General features: G+C 44.6%; 1 long non-coding RNA gene across 1 annotated transcript; it reads left to right on the forward strand.

The window, feature by feature from the left end:
- The first annotated feature begins 10,103 nt into the window (after positions 1-10,103).
- Positions 10,104-12,131, forward strand: LOC144101050 (uncharacterized). Its single transcript, XR_013307924.1, has 5 exons — positions 10,104-10,163; positions 10,225-10,305; positions 10,385-10,445; positions 10,659-11,037; positions 11,309-12,131. It is a non-coding gene; the product is annotated as an uncharacterized LOC144101050 (long non-coding RNA).
- Positions 12,132-14,519: the final 2,388 nt, after the last annotated feature.

A 14,519-nucleotide genomic window follows, 5' to 3' on the forward strand; every position in this document is an offset into this window, starting at 1 on the left:
TGAAAACACATCGCTCGGCTGTCTTCTCCCCCCGCATCACGGGATGCAGCCTGGCGAGGAATCGCGGCGCCATTCAGAAGTGGTATCGACTACAAAGGGTATCTTCTTACATGCAGGGAACAAAAGCGAGCCTCCGCATAGACACCGCACGGCCGTACATGGCACGTCCGCAACAAATACGAGATGGCTCCGGCGCTATATGATCTGAGCGGAAGAGGCTGGCGCCGACGGCAAGAGGAAAAGGAGCAAAACAGCTTACAAACATCGAGTCCAAGCAGAAGAGAATTGTTGACCATTCTGTAAGGAGCTTTCATGTGCTCAGTTCTGTAATATATTCGTTTATTTGTTGTTTTTTCCCCTAAAGGTGTCTCTTCTCTGCTTCAGAAGCAGCACAAGTTAAAATATCCCACAACACCCTTTCTGTCGTATTCACGGCGCCTCGTGGATGCCGATCTTATGACGCGAACTGACACGCTTGCTCGACTGAGAGACGAGACCCAACTTTTGCTCCCGGCAAACGTGGAAAGAAAACTCCCCTTCATTGGACTCCGCCGCAGATACATGATACGCAGACGGTACAAGACCACGTGTCACGTGCAGCCGCCGATCGGCTTCTGCTTAGCGCGGCACGCAGCGCATATGGAGTTCCCAGCCCATCAACTCCTTTTCAGCACCCATGGAGACAACATTTTCAACTCCTAGCGATAATTGCTTTTGTGACCCCAGGTGGGAAAATGCCCTCATTTTTCTTTTACTTCTTCACCCTCACTTTTGAATACATGACTTTCCCTCATCCTCGCCCTCATAATGAGAAATTTCCGGCCCTGCTTCCCCTTCACTTCGCAAATTTTGCTGGCCCTCCTTCGCCCTCGCTAAAAGTTTTTTTCCAGTTTTTTCTCAATAGTATTTTCTAGTCGGCAAATTCTGCTGATATTACTGGGTAAAACGTTGGAGGACTCCTATGCTGCGCTTATGAGTTGACACGATAGCGTACGCCGTTTGGTGCGTCATCTGATGCTGATGAGACTCTTCAGGTTCTTTGACTCGTCATCTACTTTCCATTCTGAGGAGTTTGACACCGTTGAACGCATTTTTGATCTTTTTTTCAGTTGAGTCAAATAAATGATTGATAAGTTAGGCGCTATAAAAATTCTTAATTAGCATCATCAAGTATTGGCTTTTCATTGCGAGCATTTTGACACCTTTGAACCCCATTTTTTTATAAATTTTAATTCTTTAATTGTGCAATTAATTACAATTATTTCAATAATTTGACAGCGCCTATCAAACAGCAATCAATTATCAATGACTACAACTAAAAATTACCAAGATTTCCGCACTAAAATATGACTGCCTTCACTTCTGTCACACACTGCACGCATACGTGCGCCCTGCACTTATAACATTCCATTGTTATCTATATGCACTGCTTAAATGAGTCAGCGCGTTGTTGTGTCTGTGTACTAAAACTTATACGTGCCATGAATATTCAGAGTATATTTTTCTAAGGTTAATTGGAACAAGCTGCCTGCCTCTTTGGTGACAAAGAGGCTCAAGTGTCTTGACTTCTCGTTATTCCAAAATTATTTCTAAACCTCCTCGCTCATCGGCTCATTACTCTAATATTTTGAATCAAATCTAAACCAGTGACTCAAATATTTGTTCAGATATTCATCATGATGGGCTTTCTGATCATGACATAATAACGAGCACATCAATCACCTTTTCAGCGAAAGAAAAACTAAAAAAAGGATGGTATAACAGAACTAACTTTGCTACAATGGACTCCGAATTAACCGTATTCTCTGAGCGGTATCTTACTTAATGGTCCTATTGTTATGTTGAAGAAAAATGTATCTTGTTCAAAACAACACTAACTAACCTCATTAATTAGTATATTCCGCTTATATCGATTAAGAGCAAGCAAAGTGCACCCTGGTTTGATGACAGACTTTGTGGAGGCAACAATAGGGAAAAAACGTTTGTACAGAGAGGCCAAAGCGAATCAAACTTCCCATTCGTTCCACAAGCTACAAACAAAGTGATAAAGAATACCTAATGTTCAATTCAATTTAATTCAATTCAATGTTTATTTTCCAGAAAGTGTCAAGAGGGTGTGCTTGGCTAAAAGCTGCTCATGCAGCTTGAATAAGGCCAAGAATACCGTTACTGAGAAAATCCCGCAGGGAATTCTCCAGTAATGGCTTGCAAACAACCATCACTAATAACCGACGCAGATTCTGGCGCGCTAACAATCCCCGCCAATATGATGACATTATACTTACTGACTCGAATAATACAATTCCTGCATACAAATGGGCACAGATGTTTCTTTCAGCATTCACATCTGTATTTACTCACGAATACGTCACTTCAGCGTCGAGGATAGATCCATTACTGGATGTTTCTGTGCCTTAAATGATTACTATTGATTAGGGAATTAAATCGCTCCTTAGCGCCAAACAAGCTTTCCGCCTTATGCCCGAAGGTGAACAAACCTCTGATCGCCCGTGGGTGTGGGCAGACTCATTCGGAACAACTCGTCCCCTGCAAAACCGGCGTCGTCTGCTCTCTGCCCGTATCCTGTGGGAAGAGATATATTGGCCAAACAGGCAGGTGCCTCAACATTAGGCTTCAAGAGCACAGGAATAATGTAGACAGTTTGGCAATTTCTGGGCACCTTGCCAAGCACTGCAAAAAGTGCAAACGTAAGGATGATGATCCGGACGAAACCTGTTACCCAGATTTCAATCGCTGCACAATTCTTGTTAAAGGACGGGATAGGATATCCAGGGAAATCGTAGAAGCATTCGAAATCCACAACGCAAAGGAACAATGTGTGAGTGCACCCTCCCTGTGCTTGTCGCAAAAAGAATTGGATTTTCTGAGAGGCAGGGTAAACGTTTAATCCTGTTCTTAAATGCCCCTCTCTGTCTTTTTGTCAATCACCTTGTGCCGCGATTTTAGTCCCGTTTTTACCGTTAGTTTAACGCTGTTTTTTTCCCCTTTTGGCGCGTGCATATCTGTTTTCATCGTTTTCATCGCATTCACCTTCCGTCCCGGCCTCTTACACCGTGGTTTTATCGCCTTTTTGTCTTTCTTTCGGCCTTTTCACCTTTTTATCGTTTGTACCCTTGGACGTGACCACACTGTTTCGGTGATTGTGCAGGATCGCCTTGGACACACCCCCATCTTTGTACTGTATATATGTGTCCTGCATCGAAATAAAAATTTCAGTTGTTAGTCAGCGCCCGTGTCTGTGTCTTCTTCCTTCGTGTTTTCGTCTCGTTCCTTGCGCTGTTTTTTCATCAACGTTAAACCAACTTGAAATTCTGATCACCTGGGATTTAACAACATCTTTAAAAACACCTCTGAAAGCATCTATCAGGTATTGTCGTATCTATTTTTGAAATCATTAACTTCTGGATCGATTCCTAGCAATTGGCGCATAGCTAAAGTGATGCCCATATTCAAAACTGGTGACTACTCTAATCCTCGCAACTATCGCCCAATATTTTTAACAAGCTGCATATCAAAGTGTTGGAGCACGTTGTTTACACTACCATTATCAGCTTTCTTGAGTACCACGGCATTATATTCAAATATCTGCACGGATTTCGAAAGGAATACTCACGTGACACTCAGCGTTCCGGATTCATTCACGGCCTGTTTTTATCAGTGGACGCAGGCATTCAAGTCGACGCTCTGTTTCTCGATTTTCCTAACGCATTTCACCGGGTCCCCCATCGCGAACTTATGCTCGAGCTAGCCCATCTGAACATTCATCCGGCCGTTATTACTTGGGTTAAGGCTTTACTTTCATGTCGATCCTAGTTCATTTCTGTCAATATTCGTCTGTCTTCTTGTTCCCATTTTTCCTCCAGTGTTCAAAAGAGAAGCGTTCTGGGACCTTTACTATCCCTAATCCTCAATTATGAGTTATCCGCTTGCGTATCATCCGGGATCAGATTATTCGCAGATGATTGTGTTATACACCGCAACATCACTGACGACACTGACCTTCAAACTTTGCAAACAGATATTGATTCCATTAACAACTCATGTTCAACTTGATTAATGACGCTTAATACTTATGAAACAAAACTGGTCTCTTTCGCTCACAAGTCATACCGCATCCCGACATCTCACACTCTCTTTATTAACCTGTTTGAACTTTCTACTACCTAGAAATATCTGGGACTTCATCTTCAGTCTAATTTAACATAAAACTACCACATTAACCAAATTCTGCCTGCTGCTAACCGCTCTCTTGCACTTTTTTAAACTTAACCTGAAACAAGTCCCTTGCCAATTCAGGAACTAGCATACATTCGCTTAATACAGCAGTACAGCTTTTTGTTTTTTAGAAACTCGTACAATGCAAGGCGGAGCGAGCGATTATCAGACTAATGTGCTTAAGCTGCTGCTTTATTTACATGGTAAGACTAGTGTGATTGGCTTTGCCCAACAGACTTTGTGGCACCGCTTTGCTATATATACCGCGATTGCAGTGAAAATAGAAAATAGAAATATGATACGACTCTGCTGAAGTACTCGCAGCGTGAATGAAAAATATCCTTACCAACGCCACAAACAGATTTTTGCCTGCTTTGGTTTGCCAGTGGCACTTCGTAGAAGCATATTTTTTTGCGCTGCAGCCAGTTCTTTGAAAACTCATTGAGCTGAGATCGGACTTCGTTTCTACATGTGCCAGATAAAATAAAATATAGAAAGAAGATATGACTGTACTGAAATACTCCCAGCGTGAATAGAAAAAATTCCACACCAACGCCACCAACCGGCTCTGATTTGACATTGGAATACCGCAAAAGCAATTTTTGCGCTGCAGGCCATTCAATGGAACATCACTGAGCGGAAATCTGACTTCGTTCCGGCTAAGGAGGCATAGAACTTGTGTTGTAGAACGTGGCCTTACTAGGCATAATTTCTACATGTTTTACTCTGCACTCTGATCATTTGGAAGATTCGCGGCTGATAATGAAAATGTTCTCTGCGGTTCCACGGTTTCCAAAGGTCCGGCGGCCACCCGCATGGCCTGGTCAGTGCCTCCTTGTTAGAGCACTGTGTATATTCTTGTATACCCGACCGGCGGGTCGCTTCATGTCGCTACTACCTTGGCTCTTATTATTCCGACAATTGGACTTCTCTTCCGACACTGTATGGTATCGTAATAAATGAATAGCCATACCGTAGCGAGAAACGTCTTTAAACAAGTGACTCCAACATTTAGGAAGTAACTGATTAACCTAGAGATGGGCAAAACGGCTCACTTCAGTGAGCGGCTCAGAACGGCTCCGCTCACTGAAGTGAGCCGGATCATTTGAACGGCTCACCCGCTCACTTGGGTCGCTCAGGAAAGAGCCGGGTCTTTTGAGCAACTCCTTTAAAGAACGAGTGAGCCGTGGTTCTTTCCTTTCCACTCCCTCTCTCCACAAGTGCGGCGCAGGGACCATCACTTTTTTTTTTCTTTTCCTTCCGCATGCTACCGGCTCCTTCAAGCGCGTCTCTATTCTTGATGGCGCCGAGGCGTCGCGGGCCTCCGCTATCTGATAATTCTGGGACGAGCCAGTGGGTTAGTGGCACCGCCAGTTAGCTGAGAAAAAAAAGAAAGAAAACTTGTCATCCTTCGAGAGGCGACGCGCAGGTGGGGCGGGGAAGGAAAAGAGCATCACGCAATAAGGGTAAGGGCTCCCGTAATAATAGGATTTTCGGAAATTTTCGTTATGTGTTTTTCTTTTATCCAAGCCCTGGGCTCGAGGTTGTGTCAAACTTCAGGGCTGTAGGTGGCTACCTTCATTGGTTATCGAAACTTAGGACGGGCCTCGAAATACGGCCACCCTAACTTCTTTGTTTATAAAACTTACAAAAACGCAAGCAAATGCATTACAAATCACAAGTCGGTATTGCCTAGTTTAGCTATAGAGGCTCCGTGCAGTGGCTTGTAATTCTGCAAATATACCTAGGCTTTAACACGTGGGTCGATAAGTAAGGTCTTGTAGTGTATGTTCTCTGTGTGAGAATTACCTTTTTTTTAGTTACAGTTAGTTCGACCGTCTGTATGAGATCTGCTTCTGTGAATCAGTTTGCCTTTGTACATTTATGTAGATATATTTCCTCTCTTCATCATCTGCATTCGACAATCGTCCCCATCTTCAAACACTGCCTGGAGAGGCCCTGTTCCTCTCTAAAGAAAAGGAAGAGACCATGCCTGAATTTACTACACGGCTATTTTACGGATGCATATATTGTTTTGTTTTCATGAAAGCCAAATAACTAGCAGGTTACACTGTAACCTCTGCTATAGAGTTTAGTTATTTGGCTTTAAAAAAAAACGATATGTGCATTAGTAGAATAACCGTGTTATAGGTATTTTTACTAATACCTTCGAAATGTTGCACCAGCTCACGATGCAAGATTGGTGGGAGTCGTGAGACATCGCTCGAACAACAGCTGTCAACGAACGGCGCCATCCTTTGCCAATGATTTGCCAGAAGACACGTTCTGAGCGAAACAGCGCTCGCAGACAACGGACAACAACAAGGAAGACACAACACCGCAGGACAACACAAAGCGAGGACAAGCTCTGCGAGCGCTGTTTTGCTCGGAATGTATCTCAACCAACTCGCCCAGAAATACGCACTTAGCCAGAAGACCCGGCTCTGATTGAACGGTTCTTCGAACGGCTCACTGAACGAGAGAAGCGCCCCTTCAAAACAGCCGCACGGCTCACTGAACGAGAGAGAAGCGGATCTCCAAAAGAGCCGCGCGGCTCACTGAACGAGAGAAGCGCCTCTCCAAAAGAGCCGCACGGCTCACTGCACGAGAGAAGCAGTTCACCAAAAGAGCGACTCTCCAAAAGAGCCAAACGGCTCACTGAATGAGAGAATCGGTTCACCAGAAGAGCGGCTCTCCAAAAGAGCCAAACGGCTCACTGAGCCAAAGACCCGGCTCTTCAAAAGATCCGGATCTCCAAAGGAGCCAAACGGCTCACTGAGCCAAAGACCCGGCTCTTCAAAAGATCCGGATCTCCAAAGGAGCCATTCGGCTCACTGAGCCGAAGAACCGGCTCTTCAAAAGATCCGGATCTTTTGAAGAGCCGGGTCTTTGGCTCAGTGAGCCGTTTGGCTCCTTTGGCCGGGTCTTCGGCTCAGTGAGCCGAATGGCTCCTTCGGAGATCCGGATCTCTCGTTCAGCGAGCGGGCGACCCGTTCACTCAACCAGCTTTCTCGCACTGCTAATAGATGGCGCGCAAATCGCACCCAGCAGCTCTGACGGACGGTTCGACACGGCTAACTGAACGACAAACCAGCTTTCTGGCACTGCTAACAGATGGCGCGAAAATCGCACCCGGCAGAAGACCCAGCGACCCAGCTCTGACGGAACAGACGGTTCACCGTTCGGCACGGATCACTACGCTGGACTACGGTCCTATAGATCAGTGAGCCGGATCTCCAAAAGAACCGCCGCTCACTTTTACTGAGCCACGGCTCACCCGCTCTTTTAAAAGAGCGGCTCAGAAGATCCGGCTCACTCCTGAGCGACCCATCTCTAGATTAACCTGATTTTTGACGCAAAAATTTGCTACTACTTTTCTGACCGCTGTGGCAACATTGGCTAGGAGACGCACTTTTGAACACAGCTTTTTAATATTACCAGCTGCAAATCTTCCCAAAGGGTCATGCATCAAAAATGGCTGTTTGACGTGGCCAAAGTTCAGGCATATATAAAGCCCCTTGATAATAGGAAAGTACCGCCATCCATTGAACTTTGCCGCCGCCGCGCGACATCCTCGCCTTCACCTTGCCACTTTCGTTTCCCTTCCCTGAGGGCCGGCTCCACGCCCGATTTCCTGCGCGACGATTGGTCTCCCTGCCGTTGCCCTTGGAAACGCGTCGGTTCGCTGTATTGCTTGTGTTCTTCTTTTTGCTTCGCGCGATTTTTCTCCTAGGCTCGGCGAGCGAATATTACGCGAATATTGCAACGTGCAAGCGCTATGCCGTGCTGTTGCGCGTACAACTGCAGCAAGCGACCTGAAGATGGTTATGCGGTATTCAAGATACTTCTAGGCAAGCGTGACGGTTTGCGCAAGAAGCAGTGGCTTCACAATATTGGCCGAAAGAACTTTATTCCTACAAAGAACAGCGTTGTTTGCAAGGTAAGGCGCCTTTCTCACTGCCCGTAATAACGCGTTCCCTGACGCTGCGTGTTCTATTCTGCCTCCTTGCTCCTTAATATTTTTGCTGTGGCAACTTGTTCGTTCCATGAAAAGAGGTTGTCCTCTGCAGCATGCTGAATATTCTGTGAGGCTCCATCATTTCATACGTTTTCGACTTCTGTGCAGTCAGAATTACGGCACTATAGTCTGCTTTCTGCTGTCAACGATATGTGGGAAGGTACAGCCTCCTGATTGCATTTGTCGCGATTTTGCTAGGATTCCTGTCCTGCTTTACTAAATACGGAAATTGTGGCTCGCCGAGGAGCTAGACTTTCCAGCTTGTAGTAGTGTTCGTAGGTTACATAGGAACAATTAATACTGGCCCTGAAAAACTCATTTCCAAGTAAACCCGCGGTATTGCGGGTAATGAGCGCTAGCGAGTTCGCACTGCGTTTTTTTTTTTTCAATTCTTGAATGTGGCTTGCCATGCTTCCACGCATGAGGGGGTTAACAGGTATGGCTTGGTTTTATCAGGGATACGGCCAATGTGCAGGGGGTGTTCACATGATCACACACGCTTCAATTTGATCGTGACTACTAAACGTTGGCAAGGAACATTCGATTTGAAAGCTGGAGCTCTAAAACCGCAATTTCGCGTTTTCTTTTTCTGCGGGAAACCTTTTCCCGTCGATGTAAAATCAGCTGGAATCATCGCGCCAATTTGCTGTATTTACGAAACTTAAACAATCAATAATGATTGTGGTTATGGCGTAAAAATAGGGGAACATTTTGCGAGCAACAATTCTTATCATTGTAGCATATTAGTTATTTCAATGGTATGCAAGAAGATTTTTTTTTTCATCTTGCCTGAGTGGTTAAGTCGTCGCTTTATGTTCTAGCTACATTTCACTGAGGACCAATTTGAGCCATAATACACGAACTTGGGAAAAAAAAGCTGAGGCCCAACGCAGTTCCGACAATTTTCTCTCACCGACCTGTCCCGAAGCAAAGGAAGCCTCCTCGACAGAGACATGAACCTCCCGCTGACAGCAGTAAGTTATTTTTGTGGCTTGCTGTTTTCCAATCTCCATTTATGAAAAAAAACAAGAAAGTATAAGAAATTAAAGTAAATGTACAGATGACTTGTCAGATGTTATAATAGAGATAAGACTGACAATGTAACTCAATAAAAATTGAGGTATATCAGTGGGTCACGTGACGGCATCAGATTATATAGTGATGGTTATGAATAGTGATACCTAATCATGGTGACTGCTACGGATATTAATAGTAAATGATTGTAATAGGCCCGGATAGTGATGTGATAGTGTTCGTTACTCATAGCGACGGTTATGATAGATCACTTGACGGAATTACAGTAGATAGTGATAGAGAGGAATAGCGATAGTTAAGGATGCGGCAGTTATGCTCTTGCATTTCCGCACGTTGGAGACTTAAGTGCACCCTTTATTTTTTTTATTGTTGCGTTCAATGAAATTACTCTCTTTTGCATAGCGCATGAGGCCACCGCATGCTTGCCCCATCACTGCAGTGCACCGGCAATAGGGCCCGTCACTTCTCCTAGTGTACCTTGCTGTAAGCTGCTGTCTCCTTAAGCTCATGCGGCTGTTTAATTTCTCCATCAGCACCATCTAAAGACTGCCGTGGAGAACCTGGTGCGAGCCACTAACAAGCTTTCATCAATGGTAAATTATACGTTTTATTTATTTCCTTGTTGAATTTTTGACACTGCGGTCTTTTACACAGCGGAGGAGGCCACCGCATGCTTGACCCATCAATGCAGTGCGTCGGCAGTAGGGCTCAACACTTCTCCTAGTGTACCTTGCTGTAAGCTGCTGTCTCTTTAAGCTCACACGAAGTCAGTGAGTGGCCGCGTACTCATACAGCTGTTTAATTTCTCCATCAGCACCACCTAAAGACTGCCGTGGCGAACCTGGTGCGAGCCACGAACCAGCTGTCATCAGTGGTAAATTATACATTTTATTTATTTCGTTGTTGAATTTTTGACACTGTGGTCTTTTACACAGCGGAGGAGGTCACCGCATGCTTGCCCCAGCGTCGCAGTGCGTCGACAATAGGGCCCACCACTTCAACCAGTGCACCCTCCTGTAAGCTTCTGTCTCTTTAATCACACACGAACTCAGTGAGTGGCCGCGTACTCATACAATTATTTAATTCCTCTTTCAGCACCATCTCAAGACTGCCGTGACGAGCCTGTTCCTTGCCCCCGAAGCGGTTTTGCCCAATGGTAAATAGCCCCTTTTATGCATTATGTTGCGATAGCCAATGATACAGTGCTCTCTAACGCAGTTTCTGCTACCACCAGACCTTTCTTTCATACTTAGTCACAAAAAGGGGGCTTTCCGCGTCTGTTTGTAAATTCGCACGCGATGTTTCTCGTTCTTCAGTGTACGCTTGAACTACACGTACATTGCAGACACTAATATTTTTTTTTTTTCAGCATCGCACCAGGCACTCTTGGAACGAATAGCAGAGTTGGAGCGCAATCAAAAGGACACAAATAGGAAATTACAAGCTGCAAAAAAAGATACTTGAAGAGCGAGGCGAAAAAGGAACAGCTGAAGAAAAAGCTCAAACATCTTTTCAATGATGATCAGATGTCGTCACTGGAGCGGCTGTCAAATCAGGGATCGCGGTGGGAAGCTGACACACTTGTGAAGTCACTGAGGTTGCGGCTGGCATGTGGAACGCGGGGCTACAGTGTCCTAATGGAATATGGTTACCCTTTGCCCTCAGAACGAACCCTGCAAAGGCACATCGAACATGCAAAGTTTCGACCCGGACTTCTTACTGATAATTTGGAACCCCTCAAGATCAAGGTAAATAGTTACCATATGCCAAGCCTGTTATACTGTGAGCTCAATTGCCTAGTACCAGGTCGCTTTGCGTAGTTAGTTTTGACGGTTTTACCTTTCTTGTCATTGTTACTAAACTAATATGCTGAATAGTTATACCTATATGTTTGGCTGCGTTTCTACTTTTTTTTTAGTGGTGTTTCCTGCGCGTTTTAAATCTGTATGTTTACTTAACACATTAATACTATCGCGAGCTTACTTTCATTCATTCTTAACATCGATTTGCATTCTACAGGTGAATCTCATGAAGCCGGAGGAACGCCATGCTATTTTGATGGTAGACGAGATGCAGATCACGTCGGGTCCCGTATATGATCTTTCATGCTGTGAAGTTTTGGGCACACCCACACTGCCTTTGTACGATGGTTCGCTTCCTGATGACTGCTTAGCCACACACGCTTTGGTATTTATGCTGGGAGGTCTTTCCACCAGATGGAAGCAAACCATCGGATATCAACTAACCGGCAACTCTATCCATACTGCCAGCTTTAAAGCTCATGTATTTCACCTAATTACCACCTGCGAGTTCATCGAAATCAATATTCATGTTGTTTCTGACATGGACACTGCGAATCAGGCACTTTGGAAGTTCTTTGGAATCACCGTAGGAAAGCACAGCAGGCCGCGAACCAGTTGCCCTCACCCCTGTGATCCACATAGAAAGCTTTGGTTTATGGCTGGCGTACCACACTTGTTGAAAAATCTAAGAAATCATTTGACAAAAGGCCAGCTCATTTACCTTCCCGACGAAATTGTGAAGATACACGATTTGCCGACAAACTGCGTGAACGTCGAGTTTATAAAAGCCCTAGTGAGGCATGACGAAAAGGATGACATCAAGCTCGCGCCGCACTTGAACGCGTCTGTTCTTGACCCGAATCATTGTGATAAAATGAAAGTAGGCCCTGCTTTTTCTCTTTTCCATAACGACACAGCTTCTGCATGGTTTGCGTCTGCTTGAGGAGAAGACAAAAATTCCCATAATTGTGCGTACTACCGCGTGGTTCATAGAAACAATATTTAGGTGGTTTCGCCTGATGACCTCACGAGCGACAAACCTCGCTTTCAGCCATGCGGTTGAGGAGGCTTATCATGACAGTGTAGCATTTTTGCATGCGACAGCCGAAATGTTCTCTAAAATTGTTATTGGCAACCAAAACAAAGCTGTTTAGAAGCCTGTACAAACAGGCATCATATTAGCCACAAGAACATCTCTGGAAGTCCAAGATGTTCTTATCAGCAAATACAACTTTCAGTACATCTTCCTAAGCAGATTAAGCCAAGATGGTCCGAAAATTTGTTTTCCACCCTGCGTGCGAAAAATCCTGTCCCGCGACTGTATGAATTTAAATGCGGCTTGAGGAGTGCAACTCTAGCGCAATTCCTCAAGCCCAGCAAGCATGGTAGCTATTCTGCTGAAGAGGAGGGCTATTTGTTGATGAATTTGCGGGACACAAGTGAGGCAAAAATCACGACAAGCAACTTTCAAGCGCCAGAAGACCTTGTCGATTTAAGTCCTGAAGTAGAGGAATCGATTGCCTACCTCGCGGGTTACGTTGTCTCCAGGCTGACAAAGCGGATACAGTGTGAATATTGTCATAATTCACTGGTTGATAATGGCATACCTTCAAAGTTGATAGAATTCAAAAATTTTTCTGAGCACCGTCAGTCCCTGACTACTCCGTCTCAAGGCGTGATTGAGGTCATCAAAGTTGCTGAAAACTTCTTCCGCAACAATAAAGAAGCGCTGATACATGATTCTGTAAATGTGGCCGAGGTGCAGCAAAGCGTTACTCGAAACATTTCAGGGAAAACATGCTTTCCTTCTTGTCACAACGTGATTCCTAATATTTTTCAGATATTCTGCAATCTGAGAATGCAGATTCTTGTGTAAACTGAAGCGTCAAAAAGATTTTCTGCGGCTGAAAGTGCGAGATGCGCCAGCAAGAGTATTGGAATGCGTGCCGCAGTGTCAACCATCTGGTGAGGTGGCAGTAAGCAGCTGCGCAAGGAGTAAATGGGGTGCAACTGCATATGTAAAGTTTTGTACGTAACCTGAGCCTTAGGAGAGGGCGTAAAAGTCAAACGCCACAGTCGCTACCCACTGCTATTGGTTAAGGCAGACTTTTGCGTGGTGTATGAAGCCAAGGTTACCAATATTCACTGCAGATAGACTGCTATTTTCTAAGTATCACTTGCGTGTTTTATATGCTACAGTCAGATAGAGCTCAAAAAAGAAACCAGAAGGAGACCCTTCGGCAAATGACATCGACCAATCACCATGGCGGCGCGGTAAATGCTATTTCACACAGAAACCTACCAGCCACATGCGATGTCACGTTAGGGGATTAACCACGACGTCATAACAAATGGTTGACGCCGTTGGTTTGAAGGCATCCTTCGAGGGTTGTTTGCTGCTTCGTTTTTAGGTTATTTTGCAAGCGAGGCCACAACGCAACGAATCACCAAAGCATCCGCGCATTGCATCTTCTCTGCAAATAGCGTCTGGACTAAAAACGTGCTAGGTCTTGCTCCTGCAGCGTCGCCTTTGTAAAAACAATTCCGCAGTCTTTAACACACAATCTTTTAGCGTAAGATACCATTATTCGTCAACTTTCAGTTGCATAAAATTGCTGCATACATGTACAAAGTGATGTTGATTTGAGCTATGACATAAACCACTGTTGTATTTCCATGAGCATGTTTTTTCTCAACTGTCATCAATACTGCATAGCACATTTCTGTGCTAGAGTAGATGCTGAATATTATGTGATACTCCTGTCTGTTACGTGTATCTTGTCAACCGACGTTCTTGTGCGTGCGCGAAAATAAATCATCCTGCTGACCATGCTCTCATTTTCTTTAATGATACATTTTTTGTGATGCCTAATCAAAATACCAGCTTTATATCCCCTGCTACATACTGGAACGAAATTTCGGCGTCAAGTATAACATTACATTATCGAGAGGAGTTTATCTTGCCCATAGATAAAGAGTGCATCCTCTCATAGGTATATTCTTCAGCTTCCTTGACACTAGTTGCTAATAATTAACCAATTATCCAAACCAACGGTTGATCACGTGACATATACTATGCTTAGACGGATAGCTTGGCAGTAGCGAAATAGACCATGTCCCGCTTTGACCTCTGATTTTGAAGTTCAAAACTCCAGCCTGGGCCGTTTTCCGAAGTTTTACCGCGGTGACAGAGTTCGCGCCCTAAAAAAACAAACAGACAAAGTCAGAGGCAGTACTAGATCAGGTGCACAAAGTAAAACACCTTATCATGTTACTTAAAAAGCGTCTCTAGTGCCGAACTGTCCTGAAAGCTTTGTTTACATCAGTATTCCCCATTCAAACAGTTCTAAGAAGAAACCGATCTCTTCATGAACGTTACTTTGGGCATTCTGAATGCTTTTCTCGCAATTTTGCAAATATTTTGCGCA

This window comes from Amblyomma americanum, chromosome 1, assembly GCF_052857255.1.
Source record: "Amblyomma americanum isolate KBUSLIRL-KWMA chromosome 1, ASM5285725v1, whole genome shotgun sequence".
In the NCBI taxonomy this organism is placed as follows: Eukaryota; Metazoa; Arthropoda; class Arachnida; order Ixodida; family Ixodidae; genus Amblyomma; species Amblyomma americanum.